The sequence below is a fragment of the Miniopterus schreibersii genome (genome assembly GCF_964146895.1).
Source record: "Miniopterus schreibersii genome assembly, chromosome: 1".
Classification (NCBI taxonomy): Eukaryota; Metazoa; Chordata; class Mammalia; order Chiroptera; family Miniopteridae; genus Miniopterus; species Miniopterus schreibersii.
This window is the reverse complement of record NC_138101.1, coordinates 134,930,668-134,947,793: the sequence shown is the minus strand read 5'-3', so window position 1 is coordinate 134,947,793 and position 17,126 is coordinate 134,930,668. Positions and strand designations below refer to the sequence as shown.

At 40.8% G+C, this 17,126-nt stretch overlaps 1 long non-coding RNA gene and 1 gene segment (V, D, J or C); both read left to right on the top strand.

Moving 5' to 3' along the window:
- The window catches only part of LOC308556969 (T-cell receptor alpha chain constant-like), a 543,909-nt gene that overhangs the window by 54,495 nt on the left and 472,288 nt on the right, over positions 1–17,126 (top strand).
- Positions 6,036–9,337, top strand: LOC308556977. Its single transcript, XR_013998779.1, has 3 exons — positions 6,036–6,275; positions 6,404–6,518; positions 8,528–9,337. It is a non-coding gene; the product is annotated as an uncharacterized lncRNA (long non-coding RNA).

The following is a 17,126-nucleotide window of genomic DNA, read 5'->3' as shown; positions in this document are numbered from 1 at the left end:
GGCCCAAACTTGCTGTAGAGTCTCCTCTTGCTCTCGGCCCCATTCAAAGCTGGCAGCTTTATAGGGGACTCTAAATAGGTCAAAGCAGCACTCACCCCCATGTGCCATATGTTGCTTCCAAACCCCCCAAAAGGCCTGCCCAGTGTGGTGCTTCTTTTATTTTAAGCATCTCATGACTTCTGGAGCTACACCTCACCCTCCATTCCTAACAACTATCCAATGTATTTATTTTTATCCTGGCACCTTATTTTTATCTTATCACAGTGCATTAAACTTTGGGTTGCCTCTTCTTCCTGTTGGGATAAATGTTCCAGAGAAGAGCCCTTGCGTTCTCTCTGGTTTTTACCTAACCTTCTAACACAAGGCTCAGCACACATATGTACTCAGTAAAGGAATGTTAAATGAATTCATGTAAGAACAAATGTAAAACGTAACAATTCTTTTCCTTGAGACAACCATCATACTTAGTATACCACAGATGTCCTTTATGTGTACTTCCTATTTCATCACACAGAATATTAAAAATATGTACACACAAGGGTCAAGATTTAATAATTTTTTTTACTTCATCACGGACATTCTTAGGTAACCTTTTTTTTTCTTTTGCAAGTATGTGGTGGTGATAAGGAGATACAATGATTACTAGCACATTTTGGTGTCACTGATTTTACTTGTGTTAAGATGTCAGCGATTTCATTTGCTCTATCAATGTAAGTGTAAACACAGTGAAAAATCCAAATATCTATCATAGTATTATTATTAAAAATAGCTTTTACCTTGCAGACAACCTGAAAGAGTCTTGGGATCCTCCAGTGATCCACAGACATACATTATGAGAAGTGCTGTTCTAGCATTTACTGTTTCAGTGGAAATTAACCTTATTCTTCAGTAGGTGATTTTCTCTTTCTTTGTCTAACTAGAACATATAAGTTTTTACAACTTATTTGAGATAAAAAAAAATTGTGTTAGGCTGAAAGGGTGACCAAAGTCTAATAGGACTGGAAGTGGGACTCCAGGTCAATACACAGCTATGTCCTGTTAACATTTATGAATCCTGTACAAAGAGAATAATTCTTAGAATTTCAGATAGGAAGGAAAAAGTGCTACCTCTCCAGATTACATTTTTTCAAAGGCTGTATGAAAGAAAATTTTTTCTCTTCTGGCTAGTGTTGTATTAAATTTAAAAATTATTTTTAAGCAGTACAAAATTTATAATTTATATCTTCCCATTAATATTAACATTAATTCCTATGAATGTGTAAAATATACATTTTCTCTTTGTTTTGGATTTCTTATAAAAGCTTTTTACTTTTCTTAATTTGCTTAACTTTCTTCCTAGACATTTAAACACTTTTGGTATTATAAATAGAATCTTTGTCTTATATTATACTGTTATTGTTGGGAGATTGTTCAATAACTATTTATGAGTAATGTTATCTTTTAAAATAAGTGGCATTTGTTTTTGACTATTGGGTATAACATTTGCTGATGAAATGATATTCTTTATCTTGTAATATAATTAGACATTTTATTTTTAATTAATTGAGACTTTATATCAGAAACATATTTTAAAGTTTACTATATTTTTGCAAGGTTACATGGATTTTGTATTTTTCAACTTGAAGAATTATATTAATGGATATTCTAATGTTTACCCATCCTTGAGTTCCTGGAATAAAGCATATTTGTAATGAGTATATTTTTTCATTTATTTCATTTTTGAATGAGAAAACATTTCCCTTTCATTTCAGTTAGCTAACCTCACAGTTCTTTTCCCCAGAAGACAACAACGTTTCTGGTTTCCTTTTTGCTTCTAGATATACTTTTTGTATGTATGGCCAAATGCATACAGATATTAAGAGAACTAGATTCTTGTCCTGTTTGGTGAGAGGCAGTGGATAGTTCCTTAATTTCTTAGAGGTAGGTGATATCTTTTAACTACTATTCTAAATTTCCTCACAAACTTTTCAAACTATTTATGAGAGAACGGACAGATTAAAATATAAACTTCTTAAGTAGTTTTCTTTTTCTTTTTTTTTTAATATACCTTTATTGATTTCAGAGAGAGGAAAGGAGAGGGAGAGAGAGAGAGACACACACACACATCAATGATGAGAGAGTCATTGATCGAGCCCGCAACCCGGGCATGTGCCCTGACCGGGAATCGAACCCCGATCGCCTGGATCCCAGGTGGACGCTCAACCGCTGAGCCACGCTCACCCGGGCTTAAATAGTTTTCTTACATAACATCAGCTCCTTGCTCAAAACTTTAATATTTCTTTGTTTCCTACTGACCAGCATCCAGATTTAGTTTTGCAGACACCCAGCCCACATCACTCTCCTAGCACTCCCTAATCCATACACTGTTCCAGCCAATATTCTCTTCCTCTTTTCCTTTCGTCAAAGCTTCAGCAAAACTTTCTTCCCTCCTTCCCCTCTTCCACATCCCTCACTCTATTTTATGCATAAAATACCTTAAAATCAATTTTTGAAAACATTTATGAAATAGGCTAGAGGCTGTTTGCCATTCTTTTTGACTGTATAGGAAACAGTAGATTCATCAGGCGTTAGAATTAGCAAGAATATCTATGCAGCTATGGACACAGACAACAATGTGGTGAAGGCCTGGGGTGCGGCAAGGGCTGGGTGGAGGGGGGCAAAGTGGGGGAAAATGGGGACATTTCTAATACTGTCAACAATAAAAAAAATTCCTAAATACAATGGCAGAATTTTTTAAAAAAGAAAGAATCAGGACGGATCTTAGGACTCTTTCAACTGAACTTTTCATTTTAAGGCTGAGCAGTGGAAACATTGTAATAACAGATGCACAGATATGAATCTCATTCTGTCATTTATGGGTTGTGCGATTTCCAAACCCCAGTTTTCTATCATCTTCCCCCATCTCAGTGAGAGATGTATGTTCTCTACTACCATGTCCTGAAATGTTTTTTGAAAGTGGGTACTTCTGTTGTCAAATACATAACAGTTTTCCAGCCATTAATTCTTGCTCTTAGTAAGATAAATACATGTGAAATATAGTTTTCTTGATACAGTTTTGATACTACTGAAAATGTGTTTGTAAAGGAAATTGGGCATTTGTACTTATGTGTAGGTCTGATGAAAAAAGTGGGGGAGGAAATGTCGCACAGGGCGGTGATTCCCAAATGCAGACCTTATGTCACCATCATCACCTGTGTCAGAGTCACCGAGAGCACCTCTGCAATCTGGGTCATTAGGACCTATCCTGGCTTAGTCAGTCTCTGATGAAATGATGAACTTTTATTTTTTTAGTTTAAAAAAATATATCTTTATTGATTTCAGAGAGAGGAAAGGAGAGAGAAAGAGAAACATCAATGATGAGAGAATCATTGACTGGCTGCCTCCTGCACGCCCCCAACTGGGGATCGAGCTCACAACCCAGGCATGTGCCCTGACCAGGAATCAAACTGCGATCTCCGGGATCCTAGGCTGATACTCAACCACTAAGCCATGCCCAGCCCGGCGATGGACTTTTATTTTTAATGAGCATCATATGTATCAGAGATTGGTTCCACTTCGTGTTACAGAAAACTTAATAATAATAATGTTCTGTAAAAGATGGAGCTTATTTTCCTCTCACAATAAGAAGCTCACATGCAATCCAGGGCTGGTATGCTAGCTTTGTCATGTTATGAGGGAGAGAGGGTTTTTCTAGCTCAGTTCTCTGGTCCTTAAGGTGTCACTCATGTTTTTATACTTTCAAGAAACTGCCAGGGATCCATCCACTTTATACACATTCCAGGAAGAAAGAAAGAGAAGGTCAAAGGAAAAATGGGTACATGCTGGCTGAGTCAATTATTTCCAGAAACTCCACCAACAGCTTCTACTTATATTTCATTTACCAGAGTGGTATTCGATGTCCCTACACCTCTCCCATCTGCAAGGGAGGGTGGAATATCAGGATTTTTTTTTTTTTACCTCAACATGTTGACACCCACATCAAAACTGTGGTTCTATTAGTAAGAAGTAGGAGAGGGTGGGCATTGTATAGGAAAAGAGCGGTTTCTGCTATACCCTCAGTTTATGGTATATTAGGACTCACATGTTTTGTTTTGTTTTTAATTAAGTTTTTCGTTTTTGAAATACCATGTTCACTATAGCTCCCAGTCCTGTTGAATTTGCCTCTTAAAAGTCATCCAGAAAATATCACAGCCTCTGCAGCCCAATTCACTTCTAAGATCCTAAATAAAAATCTATCTTAACCCCTTGCTCCAATCACTCTTCAATGTAGTCCTTAGCTCTACAATGACAGTGACCTGGCCAGTGCCAATTGGACCATGCAATCACCTGGATCCCCATTTGCTTTTCGAATAAAGAAAAAAATTCTTAGTATGACCTATGAAACCTTGAATAATTTAGGATCTTGCTACTTTTGCAGCTTCATTCCACAAATATGCTCCTAATCTCTCTCTCCCCCTGCCCCCTTCAATAATATCGGTATTATTAAGTTTCTTAAAAGTACCCTGTTCCTCCCATCTGACCCTTTCATAGCAATTTTAGATGATTTTCTTGTGTTCCCCCCCCCCCAAAATTATTTTCCTCCCTTCAAAAGAGAAAAAAAAATAGTAAGTGCTGCTCATTCTGTACATCTGTCCAAGAGTCGGTAACTGAAGGAAGCTCATTGTGCGTGCTTAGAACCATGGAGCTCTGCCTTTTCAAATGTGCAGTTTTTCCTTTATTTATTGATTGTTTGATTAAAACCTATTTTCACTACTACTCTGTGGCTCCTTAATGGCAGGGACCATATCTGTTTCTTAACCTCGAATCCTGAGCACCAAGGTATCTTAGCCATTAGGATCATCACATCTCCTTCCTTTCTATCCAGTAAGTCATTCCATATATTTCCTATATTTTAACCTTTCTTAAAGAACTATGATAATAATGGAGAACGATAAAAAATAAAATATTGCTGAGTTTCTCAGACTGGAGTCCATGGATCTCTGGAGGGCTATGAATAAATTCTTGGGGTGAGGCAGGGGCTGGCAAACTACAGCCCACAGGTTAAACCTGCCAGCCACCTGTTTTCTTTAAATAAAGTTTTATTGGAAAACTCTTATTTATGCAGTGGCTATGGCTGCTTTATGCTGTAACAGCAGAGGTGGGGAGTTGCAACAAAGACCAAATGACTTCAAGACTTAAAGTATTTACTATTTGACCCTTTACAGAAAAGAAGTTTGCCAACCCCTGGGGGATAGGACTTCCATGAGGATTTTTAGATTTGGAGTTTTTGGGTTGATGTAAGACCTGAGAGCCTAAAAAGTTTATATTCAACTCCAATTTTTGTGTATATAAGGCACCATAAAATTTTAAAAAGTAGTCAGTAAGAGAATTGTCCTTTAAAGGCAGTTGTACCTACCAGACGTGCCCACTCACTCATTGTTCATTCAGTCTTCAGATAATTTTTGAACATCAACTATGAACTAAGGAACTGTATGTTTTCAGAAATTGGCTACTGAGGCTCATACGATTAAGTTCCTGGTCTCAAGGGCACCAACTCTAGTTTGCAAACAGGACACAGGTGATTCTAATATGATATAATAATAACAGTGATGATATGTATACAGTTAAAGTGGGGAAAGAGGTGGGCACTAACTCAGCCTGAAGAGCTAGCAGGGTGTTTTCACAAGAAGGGACCAGTGGGGGGATATATCAAGGAGAGAACTCAGATCATGCTTTCCCCCCCACTCTCAGTGTACCCTAAGATGCCTAAAACTAGCTTAACACTCGGTGTGAGCAGACCTTAGATGCTGGGACTAGAGTCTTAAGGGAAACATACACCCTGAAACTTAAAGGGGGTGACTGAAGAATTGCGCGCTGTCTCACCCTCATACACCATCGTGAAGCCTGCAGAAGGCGTTTGGCGCTTCCTCCCTGGAGCTCTGCCTCTCACCCCAGACACCTACTTCCCTTCTCTGTCTACAGTTTAAGCTCCATTCCAAGGTAAATATCGAAGGTGGAGAGCAGGCTGCAGGACAGAGGAGGGACCGCAAGAGGGCGCTGCCGCCTTGCGTGTGGTCTGACACACGTCTTCCATTTCTGCACACATCCCTTTTGCAGAGCAGGGCAGTTTGTCTCGCTTAACACACGAGCCAAGATCATATAGAAGATTCCACCAAAGGATCAAGAAAGTACAGGGGTAGCCCTCTCAGCGTTGGTATTAGCAACCCAAACTGCTGCTGCTCCGCCAGCCATGCTGTCTCCTTCCTGCTTGGGACTTGGGATCTTGTTGATACTGAGTAAGTAACATTTACTCAAGATTTCTAAGATGTTCTATCCCTTGCTTTTAGGATGCCTTTTAATCCCTGCCAAACTGGAGACTATCCCTCTTTCTTGCCAATATAACAAAGCTTTTACTTGTTTCTAGGGGAGACCAGTGGAGACTCGGTGAAGCAGGCAGAAGGCCCCGTTACCCTCCAAGAGAAGGAATTTTTGACCCTGACGTGCACTTACCAGACCTCCTATTCAGCTTTTCTGTTCTGGTATGTCCAATATCAAAACAAAGAGCCTGTTCTCCTCCTGAGAAGCTCATCGGATAATGAGGAAGTGAGAAACAGAGGTTTTCAGGCCACTCTTGTGAAGCAAGACAGCTCCTTCCACCTGAGGAAGGCTTCGGTGCAAGCCTCGGACTCGGCTACGTACCTCTGCGCCCTGAGCCCCACAGCGAGCGGGGCTGCAGGGGGAGCTGCGCGCAAACCCGAGGCGCGGGCCGGGGGGGGGGGCCTGGCCTCAGTGAGCCTCCGGGAGCCTCAGCGAGCTCCGCGGCTCTCATCCCGGGACATGCAGGGGTTTGCCAGGGAAATGGAGACCATATTTTCCAAATACAAACAACCATTCTGGATATGGCAGCTATGTCTGCTCATTGACAGTACAGGGCATAGCATTTCCTGTTCTGCTACAGTGAGTATCTCATTAAAACAAACTGATTTATTTTTGTTACCTGGTTAGTAAAGACAGGTATGATGTCAACGTGATGCGAAAGCTTCATTGGTTCTCTGTGATTTTTCTAAGCACATTAATAATTTATGTGAAACCAAAGAACTATCAGGGCAAATTTCTCATTATAAAAAAGCCTCAATTCCACTTTAGTGTAAGCAGAGTCTGTTTTCATGGGTTCATGAATTTTTAGAGTTTTCAAGGTAAGCCATCGGGTGACACTGAGAGCAAAGATAAAAAGACTGTGGGGCTATTGCCACCTCTGATAAAAAGACTGTGGGGCTATCGCCACCTCTGATCTTGCTTTATGAAGAACAATTACATTTATAATTTTGATGAACCTGGTCTTATTGGAAATACGTGTTCTCATAAACGTATATCTAGAGAGGTGAAACACAAGTTCCGATGCTTAAAGCTACAAAGAGTTTACTGGCTATGATACAAGAGGCAAATGCCAATGAAGATCGAACTCTGCTTGTATTTTTAATAGGATTTCTATTATTTTTGATAATGCTCTGGCTACAAAGTTGTATAGTCTAAGGATTTTCCCTATCCCAATTTTTGCCATAATTAATATTTGTGGTTTGGAAGAGCAAGAAGATTTTCAGAAATACATGTATTGTGTTATACAGAAAATCTTATACTTAGGCACTCAGTAGAATGTAGAATTTTCTGAGTTTTTGTTTACACACACACAAGTAAATGTTTTTTCCCTGTGTTATGGAACATGGCACACGCACAACACATTTTGTGACTCAGGAGGCATGATGTGAAATCATTCATTAACAGCAAAATATTTCTCAAGTAAATTTTACTGTATTCCATGCAAGGTAGAAACAAAGACTGAGACTAAAAGTTTTGCCTTCCTATTAGAAAGTTAAAATCCCTTGATTACTTTTTACATTGATTCTCTTGGGACAGAAGGAGGCATATACAAGACAGAAAGGTACATAACTATGTTATCCATTGCATTTACCATAGTTCATAATAAATTGTATTCTATAAAAGTCTCACATTTTCCATCAAAGAGGAATTAACTGATCAGGATTCCATTTCCCCGCTGCTTATTTCCAGTCCTATAAGCTATAATTAGACAAATCAGGTCTAGCTCAGCAGTCTAGCATTTTCCACCTGTACAGGACGCATGTGACGACTCAAGCAAGCTTGTCCTATGTCTGCTGACTCTATTTCCTGCCTGGGGGCAGAGCATCACACAGTCTGGAAACTCTGCCTGTACCTCTTGAGCACGGGGTTCAGAATTAAGACCTGGATTTGAGATAGAATCTAGGACATTTCGCTCAAGAGAAGAGCTACCAATATGCTGATTGCCCAGGTGCTGAAGGCAGTCGTGGCCTCTCTCTGTCTTGGTAAGGATGGCCACACACACAGGACTCAAGCTCCTCTCGGGCCTGGAGGTTGTGGGCAGAAGCAGGTCATTGTCTGAAGGGGTTTAAAAGGGAAGATAATGGGCAATGGAACCAGAATACTGAGTCCTACGCCACTTCATCCCTTATACCCTCGTGGTTACAGACTATTTCTTTTTTCCTTCCTGCAGGACCCAGCATGACCCAGAAGGTAATTCAAGCCCAGTCTGCAATTTCTGTGGTGGAGAAGGAAGATGTAATCTTGAGCTGTGTGTATGAATTTAGCAATTACAATTATTACTTAGTCTGGTACAAACAACCTCCAAGTGGGAAAGCTACTTTCCTTGTTCATCGGGAGTCTTACAATGAGCAAAATAAAACAGAGGGTCGATATTCTCTGAACTTCCAGAAATCAGCCATTTCCATCAATCTCACCATCGCAGACTCACGGCCCGGGGATTCAGCAGTGCATTTTTGTGCCCTGAGAAATGCCAGTGATGTGGGTGCCTGTGGGAGCCCCACAGAGTCGTCAGCGTGAGAGGGGGGGCTCCTGAGGAGAGGCTCCGTCACAGACAGGATGAAGCGGGGCCTGTGTCAGCACAGGTGGGGGGTTGGCAAAGAAACCTTAGTTCAATTCATATAGAATGTCTAGCTATATCATTCATATATCACACATATAGCATATGTATCTTCCATTCTTTAGAATAGATTAAGACAGAATATATAGCACATTAAATATGATAAAACAGAAAAGGGCAACAAGAAAATCTATTAATATTTTGTTGGTTTTATTGAGCTGGGAGAATGATCTAATTATCTTTAGAGCACATAGGTGACTCCACTGATAGGTTGTTAAATCTTAAGAATCATTCACGCATTTATGAATTCATTATCATGGTGAATGCTTTGATCTACTTGTAATAAAATGCCTTTCACTAATGTTTCTTTAAAAAATGAGTATCATTACTCAATGAAGTAGAATAAATGATTTAATTTCTATTTATTCCTATAATCATACTAACAATCTCTTGCACAACAGATTTCAAATGTTCCTCAAACTACTTCTCTTTGGCTCCTCTCTTTTTGTGATGTTATCATGACTTTTAAAAAGCACCAGGATGTGTCGCTGTCATGTAGAGGTCGCCTTCAGAGGGAGATGCTGAAAGTGGGACTTTGTCCTAACCTGTAGCCTCTTGCCTTGCCTTCCCCCTCCCCCGCCGCCCTCCCCAGCAGCCAGGGCCCGGCCGCCAGGGCCTATCTGGTATTGTCCAGCGTCTACTTCCTGTCCAAACATATATTTTTTTTACAGATGTTACAATAGGTGCTCAGGAGCAAAGATTTTTATTTTTTGTTCCACACCAGTGTTTGAAAACCTCTGAGTTTGTTGTCGACATTTAAAAATCAGACCACATTAAAACCTGGATTTCTAGCTTCCCTATAAAAAGATCTAGGAGCATGAGATCCTCTAGGGTAGGCGTCAAAAGTTCTGTATGAATATATAATGACTTTAATGTAGTCTTATTTTATTTTAAAATCTTCACCTTTGCCATTCACAGTATGAATTAACCTAAAAGTAAAAATTTAAATGGTTATAATATATAAGCTAATCCATAAGACAAACAAATCTGAATTAACATCTCATTTAACTATGGCTTTTTTCCTCCTGATATTTCATATATCAGAACATGTGTTCCACTTTGATAAATTCAAGTCTACTCATTAGTTCAGGAGACATTTAGTTTTATGGTAAGCATTGGGGAAACATTAGTTAGCAAGGCAGACGTGGTTTCTACCTTTACTGGAGATACCATTTTCCAGTGGTATCCAGTATGGAACAGCAGGAAGAGAGAACACTGCACTGGGGTTTTAGAGCTTCTTACACAAATAACCTATTGACCTTAAGTTGTTAACTTCTCGGAATGTTTCCTCATCTGTAACATGTAGAGGTTTACTTAGGAAGTCGTCGTTGAATAGCCCATTTCAAAATTTGACTAGCCTCACAGGAACACTTAGTCCACTGTTATCTTTGAGTTCCTAACGCTTAGTACCTCCCTCCCTTTATTTAGGAAAGGACGGTTAGGTGCTTTAGAAATCACCATGGTGCATGATATCTACACATTGCATGATAATGCCCTGGTAATACCAAGAAGCCAAAGGGAGCAAGGAGAGAGGAGAGACTTGGGAAGTCACCTACTTTCAACATAGGAGATGCTGTTCTATGTCGCCGGACAGGAGAGAAAGAAGGAGGGACAATAAAGGAGGGAGTGGGGAGCAGGTACAAACTCATAAGTAAAAATTTTTATTTGCATTTGATATTATGGTTTCTTTCACCAGGCATTGGACAGGCTTTCTCTCCTTAGTTCTGCAGAATCAGGAAATGTAGAAGATGCCCTTTCGCCAAGCATGAGGCCCACACTGAACTTTGACCTGCGGGCTGGAACTCCAGAGGCCACAGCTCCTCCTGTGAAGTTCCAAGGCAGGTGGAGAGACCGTTTTCTAGTCCCAGGGATGCCTGAATGTCTGACGTCCCTTATAAAATGAAAATAGTTCCAAGGTCCTAGAGAAACTAAAAGATTGTAAATGGGCGAGATCCTTTGATATCAGAGGTCGAGCCAGAGTGGGGTTTCAAATGCCAAAGCTCATAGGCGCCAGGAACAGAATGAAAGTGAGTGGGGGTGTCCAAATATTTTTTAAAAGGTGCAAGTACTAATTAGCACTGGGCCTCAGTATCAGAGGGATGAAGGAAAGGTATATAAAATCAAGTCTCCTCCCAAGCAGAGTGGAAGTCCTGAAAGGTTATCCAAAGATTGAAGCTTTGTCCTGAGTCAGGCTGCAGGCTTGTTAAATATGGACAGGCCCAGACAGAGCTATAGTATAGGGAGCCTCAGGGTGGGGGGCTGTGGATGTGGAGCTGTCAGCCTGCGAGACAGCCGGGGCCCTCTGCATAGCCCCTGAAACAGCCCGTGAATAAAGTGACATTGCAGCCATCAGGCTCTAGCTCCTGCTACTTCTTCGCTCTCCTTTCTCTTCAGGTGCTCCCTGAAATGCCTGAGGTATAGCCCACATTTCAGAGCCTCTGCTCTTGCACAAGATATCCCTACTGCCAACTTGTTCCAGGGATCCCGGGCTAGAGTTGGACCTAAATAGAATAAAGTAAAGTAACACGAGTTTAAAAATTAAATAAGTGAACAAGAAACTTCTGCTCACTCAATGCACTGTCCAGTTTCTTGAATCACTTAGATTAGACAATTTCTGTTCTGGACCTGACCCACTGTGTATTTTTTCAAAGAGGGAATAAAATAGATAGTAAGTACATATGGCATGTGATACAAATAAGCCCTGAACCTGGCCCCTTAGTTTCGTTCTGCTACATGTGGCAGCTGCCTTTTGCCTGGCCCCCAGCACAACCTGTCCACGCCCCGCATCCTCTCCTGTGTTTGCCCTCATTCCCGTCTTCTTCCAGACGGTGGGACGCAGGTCCAACAGCTTAGTGCCCACCCTCCGTGTCATCTTTAAAAACCCTGGAGTTTGACTTCATAAGGAAAGTCTCCTTTTCTTTGGAAAAGAGCATCAGTACCTGATGTCCTTGGGAGTTAGCAGTACTAGCCTCCATTTCACACCTGCATTCTCCACAATCTCCAGTCCTCAGCACATCAAAACAGAAAGAAACAAGATTGGCTGGAGGTGAAACAGTAACTCAGCCAAATGGGCTTCTTAAAGAAGTGAAAGACATCTTTGTTTGTTGTTTACTAGATTTAAAAAGACACTGCCCGTTTGATGTGATCACCAATTTACAGGAAGCACAAAGGATAGAGGAAACTATGAAGCTCATCAAAATTATACAATAAGCAAAATCCATAGTATGGAAAACTCTACAGGACAAACCTGAGTTTTCTAACAATAAACTACAAAGAATGAAATGGAGTGAGGAGGCCTATGGACTAAAAAAGGCTTAAAAAACATATCAACCAATCACAATGTGTAGTCCTTCAGTGGGCTCTGAATCAAACAAGCTAAAATAATTGGCATTTTAACACATGTTGAATACTTGAATTGTTAATTTTAAGTGTGATGATGGCATTGTGACTGTTTTTAAAAATAAAAATTTAGAGACATTTACTAATTAAAGACAAAACAATATGATATCTGGGATTTAAAAAAATATACATATATATATATATATATATATATATATATATATATATATATGAGGAAATGTAGGTGGGCGTATAAGTGATACAAGATTGACTATAAGTTGTTGACTGATGAAACTGATGGGCACATGAGGATTTATTGTTCTAGACTATATACTTTGTATATATTTCAAATTATCCTTAATAAAACTAAAAATTTGAAATTGGCTAGATTCAAATCCTGTCAAATCCATTGCAGCATGACTTGTGATGTATTCTTTCTTTATTTTTATTTTTGTATTGATTTCAGAGAGAGGAAGGGAGAGGGAGAGAGAGATAGAAACATCAATGATGAGAGTCATTGATCCACTGCCTCCTGAAGCCCCGCTACTGGAGACCCAGCCCTCAACCCAGGCATGTGCTCTGACCAGGAATCAAACAGTGACCTCCTGGTTCATGGGTTGACACTCAACCACTGAGCCACGCCTGCCAGGCGTGATGTATTCTTTAACTTATCTGTGCTTCAGTTTTTTCATCTGTAAAATGATGATATTAAAACATACATCATGGAATTGAGTAAATAATTAAATGAAAAATATATGTATATATAAGATATATATTTTGTATAAAATTCTTACAAGGTAGATATATATATGTGTGTGTGTGCATATATATATATATATATATATATATATATATATATATATATATAGCACAGGCACATAGCATGGTATCTTGACATAGTAGGGACCCAATTCATGGTGCCCATTGTTATATAAAAGACAGAGTTGTTTCTAGGGTCTACATAAGATTTTCAATCTTGTACTCTTTTTATAACACCAAGCTGCTCCTTGACATGTTTTACAAGAACAGAACCACATCTCACCTTACTAAAAAGGCAGAGGATATCTTGACACTGTTGAAAAGTCACCCCAGCAGGGGTCGGGATGCCTTCTGGTAAACATCCCAGTTTGCAGCTCCCCACAACTCCTTCACTTTCTTGACATGACAAACCCCAGGTCCTGACGTAGGAAGAGCAGGTGACTGATGTTCAACATAAAAGTGCTGTTCTCAGGGGGCAGGCAAGGCCACGTTAGTCCCCTGACTAGATAAATTACCCAATATATTTTAAAAAATATGTCAACTGCACCACCTAATTTTTCAGTGCACTTCCATAAGCATTATTTTATTTGCTCCTCATAATAACCTTGTGAGCGAGACAAGGTACAGAGAATTAATCTCATTTTATAGATTAAAAAAAACAAATGACTAAGGTTCAGACAGACAGGTGAAGTGACTTGAACCCGGGTGCTCAGCCAAGGGTAGAGCCCATTCTTATCCAAGCTCTCTACTGAATTTCCTGGTTCTGAGTTTATATCCCATCAGTCCAAAAAGGTTGTAAATTGTTTGAAATGTGCTTGCACTTTTATATCCCTCACAGCGCTGGACAAAGCACTTAGGGACTCAGTAGAGCTGAGTTGTTTTATTTCAACATTGCCCCCGCTCAGCTCAAGCACTGACAAAGGCATACTGGCTCTGCGCCATGGGGCTTCCACCGCAAGAGCTGGGTTACTGGAAGAAACGCATCACTGCATCTCCAAAATATTTAGTTGTGAGGAGCAGAGAGGAGCAAAAAGCCCCTCCACGGTGAGGACGGCCTTAATTTTACCTCCATATCCTAAGCTCACGTTGAGAAAAGGGGCAAAGGAGGCCAACAGGGGTGGTGGCCATAGGCTTCAAGGACCACAGTTTAATCAAGTTTCAAATCAATCAAATTCCAGAGACCATTCCTCAAATAATTCAACAATTAATTCAAATAATTTCGGGCAAAATGGAGAACTTTTTTATTTTGAAGCAGTTTTACAAAATTTAAGATATGTTCATTTGAAAGTTAATTTTACTTATTCCAAAGGCTAGACGATACTAGATCCTCTGGAAGCTCATCAGAGAACTAGTGTGAGGAGACGGGAAGGAAGTAAGAGGGCAAGAGGCGTGCGTCTGGGCCCCGAACCTGAAGGTAAATGCTGCCTCTTCCCCCACGTTCTCGCTTCCACCCACCAGGTGCTAGACACCGGAGCATTGCGGGTTAAACATCATAATAAACAGGCCTAAGAAAGGAAAAGGGAGATGAAAGGACAAAAATAAATCTGACCACTGGAGATCAGATATTCAGACGGGGGTTTTTCACCTCGGGATAAACGCATCACCTATCTGTTTCCAGCCTGATCCCTCATTCCACATGCCTGGGCCTGAGCTAGTGGGAATGTGGCAGGATTAGGGGTAGGATCTGTGTGACTTATCGGCTCCCCACTCTACTAAAAGCAACCTGAGATAGGAATAGTGTCTTGTTTTGGTTTCTGTGGAGGTTTTTACAGAGCTTCACACACTGTAGATAACTGTAAATTTCCAGAAAGAATGCTTCCTCTTAGGGGGTCCAGAACATGAGAGTAGCTAGGTGATCTGTTCAGCCAGACAGTCTTGCCAGCGTGATAACTCTATTCAAGAGCCTGATTTTAGTGTCAGAATGAAGATAATTTTAATTTGGCGAGAGAATCTACTTAGGGTGAATATTTATCACGTGAAGAAAATTATTTTTGTGTTAAACTGATTTAGTCATAGCCATTGTTATTCTATGGGCAGCACAGCCACTGAGAGCCTCTGCAGGAAAATATCACCGCAGTCAGCAATAGCAAGGGCCCCTGCCTTAAATGGCTTATGGAAGCAGGGAACAATGCTTTGCTTTCTTACTGTAATATGATCAGACCTTGCACAAACAAACCCGACCTCAGAGAAAGAACAAGCTAGAAAATGGCCTTTTTCAATCTTCTGCTGGGGTCGTTTCACTAGCACAAATAATTACAAAGGAAATGAGATAAACAAGCCAGCAGACACTGAGCAAGCAGTACCTTTAGTTGAGATTCCCAAATACCCTAATAAAACTAATAAATTGGAGATGGCTAAATACCACATGCCTCTGGAATGAAGAGAGCAAGGCTAATAATATTAAGCATGTAAACTTGGCTTTCTAAAGGCAAATATTTAATTGGATTAGAGCAATGATGTAGTAGAAGTAAAAAGACAGTGTTTCAGAAACCAGGTTCCCTTGCCCTGGCAGGTGTTCCTCAGTGGTTAGGGCTTTAGCCCGAGTACTGAAGGGTCCTGGGTTCGAACAAAGTCAAGTACCTGGGTTGCAGGTTTGATCCCTGGCCTCAGTCGGGGCATGTGCAGGAGGCAACCAATCGGTGTCTCTCTCACACATTGATGTTTCTCTCTCTCTCCCTTCCACTCTCTCTAAAATGGAAAAAATATCCTCAATGGAAAAAATATCCTCGGGTAAGGGTTAAAAAAAAAAGAACCAGGTGACCTAAGTAAGGTTACCTGTCCCTCAATAAGGCTAAAGATGTAAGGCTGCTGTTACTCAAGTATGGTCCAGGAGCCCCTAAGGAGACCAAACTCAGTGAATGTCCTTTCTTGTATGGACAATACAAGATCAATAGTCAAAGATTCAAAGTGACCCCCTGACCCTGCTGTTCTCTTCTCTCTCTCCCTCTCCCTCTCTCTGCAAATTCCTCCTCTCTGGTGCACTGGTCTACAAATTCTAGGTGCTTCTGGATCCCCAAACTCCTCTTTTGTCTCATCAACACAGGAAGACAGCTGGGTTATTTTTGGTAAGTGCCCCTGCACTGATGCCTAGAAACTGCCTCCAGGAAGCAAGCTGGGGCAATGTTAGAGCTATCTCACTTGTTTTCCTTATCTCTGTGCTATCTGTAGACCAGTGTCCAAAAGTTAATGTTTTATTTATTTTGTCCAGTCTTCTGGTTGGAAGGTCAGTTCCTGCAGCGCTCGACCTTTGTCAGTGCAACAGAAATCACAGTCATTTATTTTATTTGTATTTTACGAACGTACCAATTCACGATGGATTGGAAAAAACCCGCTTATTCAACCACAGATGATTGGAGAAGAATTACATTGCTAATGTTTCATCTGTGGCATTGAGTCTGTGGGATGAATAAAACTAACTCAGGTCAAGGGCTGGAGGAGAGCAGGGGGCCCGGTCTAGGCAGAGGGATCGCCTCTGACCTAGAGAACCATGAGGACATGTGCTGCTTAGAAGTTGTGCCTGGGATTGCTTGGGAAGCTATAGATCTCCAGGAGATGATGGAAGGGATAAATATTTCCCCGCGAATACTAGTGAACCTGTAGAGCGAGTGTTTAGCACTTTCACTGAGTTCTACCCCCTTCTCCTGCGCCGACCCCTCCAGCAGCTACCAGGAGGAACAGGGTGAAAGTGGTTGTGGTGCAGTTTGAGGAATAACCACCAGAGGGCGGCGCTTCCTGCAGATGTGGTTCGCATTCGTCATCAGGTGGCGGTTTGACTCCTTTGCCTTTGCAGCCACAAAACAGACTGTTGTTATACAGAAGGGGCTCTTGGTTATGGGTGAGGAGTTTCTATGCGATCCCACGGGAGACTAGCCCTACTGCATTTGGTGTATTCCAGGGAGCAGGGATCATTTTCTTCTGCCAACATGTTTTCTGCCACCTGTTCGGTTCTTGTGATCTTCTTAATATGCAGTAAGTAGCATTTTATCCTAATCATAGGATTTTTCATTTTCCTATAATCATAGATAACTTGTAGTTTTCTTCTCTAACTGAAAAC